This window comes from Columba livia, chromosome Z (genome assembly GCF_036013475.1).
Source record: "Columba livia isolate bColLiv1 breed racing homer chromosome Z, bColLiv1.pat.W.v2, whole genome shotgun sequence".
In the NCBI taxonomy this organism is placed as follows: Eukaryota; Metazoa; Chordata; class Aves; order Columbiformes; family Columbidae; genus Columba; species Columba livia.
The window spans coordinates 36,705,152-36,707,723 of NC_088642.1; the positions used below are offsets into that span (position 1 = coordinate 36,705,152).

At 39.0% G+C, this 2,572-nt stretch overlaps 1 long non-coding RNA gene across 1 annotated transcript; it reads right to left on the bottom strand.

Moving 5' to 3' along the window:
- Positions 1-435: 435 nt before the first annotated feature.
- Positions 436-2,209, bottom strand: LOC135577258 (uncharacterized). Its single transcript, XR_010468849.1, has 3 exons — positions 2,077-2,209; positions 1,670-1,777; positions 436-541 (listed from the first exon to the last, which is right to left on the bottom strand). It is a non-coding gene; the product is annotated as an uncharacterized LOC135577258 (long non-coding RNA).
- Between the last annotated feature and the right edge of the window lie 363 nt (positions 2,210-2,572).

Sequence of the window (2,572 nt, forward strand, 5' to 3'; positions counted from 1 at the left end):
ATATTGTTTTACATTATTATTTTAATATGGAGTTGGAGGAGACAAGTTGGAATATCTCAGTTACAACTGCTACACTTCAGAGATGAATGCTTTTACCAGCCACAGATACTAGTTGTGCTTCCTTGTGACATGTTTGGACACCACATGTTGTCTTAGTGTCCTTCTCAGGTTTCCACTGCTATATACAGTCTGTCATCCTGGCAGTCTTCTTTTCTTCTTCCACTGAAGTATGGCACAAGTGTCATACTAGGTGTTGTGTGAAAGAAGCATATGGTACTGCTGTGACTGAGGAGGGATTCCTTGTGGAAGTATGAGTGCTGGAAGTATTACGTCAGCTGGAAGCTGTTTTCTTTAATTAGTCTTTTTGCTTTATTGAAACTAACGTGTCAGTCTAGAAGCAGGCACCTTGCCACTCCAGCAGATGGACAGGAACATAAGTAGCCAAGAGAGTGGATCTGTATGAGTCTCAAATGTCTGATGGTCTGATTATCAGAAAGAGCTGTAACTGTAGTTCTTCATAGGGAACTTCCTTGGCATATGGCTATAAGGGAGATATTATATTATCACTCAGTTACTTCCAAAAAACAAGCTGTCAAAATTAGTGTGCAGTAAAGTTGCTGTGGTTTTCACTTTAATGAATAATAGGCAGCATGTCAGGAATTAACTAGAACTCTTTGGGTTTATGTATTTATGTGAAGGAAAGACAACCATGGAAAGCTTAAGAGAGGTAGTATGCCATGCCTGAAATGCAACTGAGTAGCTTAAAGGAATGACAGGTTTACTTCATCAGCACTGCTTTTAAAATTTTATTTAGTATTTCAAGCTAGTAATACTTCTAAGGACCAACAAGGCTTGAAAGCTCTGTTCAGTGTGCTGATACATGGTAAATGATAGTTTATAGTCGTGTTTCCCATGGTGTGTTTACAAACCAGAAACAGACATTAGATAACTGCTGCTGGAGCAATCAAGCAGCTGGAAGACAATCATAATTAACACAGAGACTGACTATCACAAATATATGTAATAATATGTTTTCTTTAAACATGGTACTAGAGATTTTTACATTCCAAATATATTTTTTAGAACTTTTCCCTTGCCAGAAATTCTTTAAACCTCACAGCTGTTCTGGTCAGTGAAGTAGAGCGTTAAAAAGTCTACAGTTTATACCTTTGCTTAAGTGAAAGATCTAATCACTTCTCCAGTTTTTGTCCAGAAGGAAGAACATATTATAAGTTCTTTTTTATTATTATTACAATTGTTCTTTGTTAGCCTGTTTTCCTGAGGAAACTAAACCTTTGTGATCAGGCTTTCTGGCTGCCAGGCCTTTCCATAGTTATTAAGTCTTTCTGGACATTTTTAACTGATTTCAAGGGGAAGGAAAAAAAATCTTAGAATGAAGTATACTCCTACACAGATCTAGTGAAAACTAGTGGCTTTGTAGAAGCAGAAGCCCTCACTGAGAAAAAAAGGTAGGGAACTCAGCTGTTAGATGTTCTATTTGGCAGCCCATTAACCAGCCAACAGTCCACATACGTTGCACGTTAGTGGCTGTGTGTTCTGTTTCTTGCCTTGTGAGGGTGTTGTCTGAGGGTGCAGAGAACAAAGGGCACATCCCATAGGAAGCCCTCTTGTTAATTCTACTACCCACAGAATACACTGTAATACTTACACTCTTACATGATGAGAAAATCAATATTTTCAAAACAGAAATTGATCCAATGTGAAATAGAAAATAATCTGTTTCTTCAGGACTGCTGATGTATTGGGCGGGCCAGATCTACATGGGTAACAGTAGAGAATATTAAATCAGAACAATTAATAATATTCAGCCAGAACAAGCAAAAACAGCCTTTGATGTTGTAGAAGGATAGGTGGTTGGGTCTAAGTCTTGACTTTATTCTTCCCTGCACATGTAGAGAAATACATAACCTTGCAGACATCTGCAAGGTACTGTTAAATTGGGCCGTTTGGGCATTAACAGTAACATAGCCTTAGCAGTGTGCAGTGCTGCAGAAACTACCTGCACAAGTGTTTATTTGTAGGGTCAGATGGTACAGAATTTGCAATTGCACTTACCTGTATGAAGTCTGCTTGGATCATCTCCAGAAAAATCTCCAGCTGCCGGGTAGATAATATCATTGCCCACTGCACACAGCCCCGGAGGTGAGGATCAGTTATTTCACTTGCCCTTCAAATGAGGGAATCGGAGAGTGTGTGTGGCAGCCCCAGCAATCGATAAGCATTGATACTTAAGCCTAACCAGACGTGTACCACCTAGTGCTCATTCTGGATGCTCTGCAAATCCCAAGCTGCTAATGGACACACTCGTCTGTTTTTGGAGCTGATCTCCTTTTTCATTCTTTATAGATAAAGCAAGAAACATGCAGGGTCCAAATTGAAATAACTTGTTAAATCTAGGCTGTTTTTTCATATATCTCTACCTATTACCTCTCAATTTTCAGTAGTGCTCAGTTAAGTCAGATAAGAATGCAGCCCTGCTGTCCTAGATGTGAATAAAATCTTTAAAAATGCTATTTCCAGCCTTGAGAACTTGTTGTCTGAAGGTCTTATC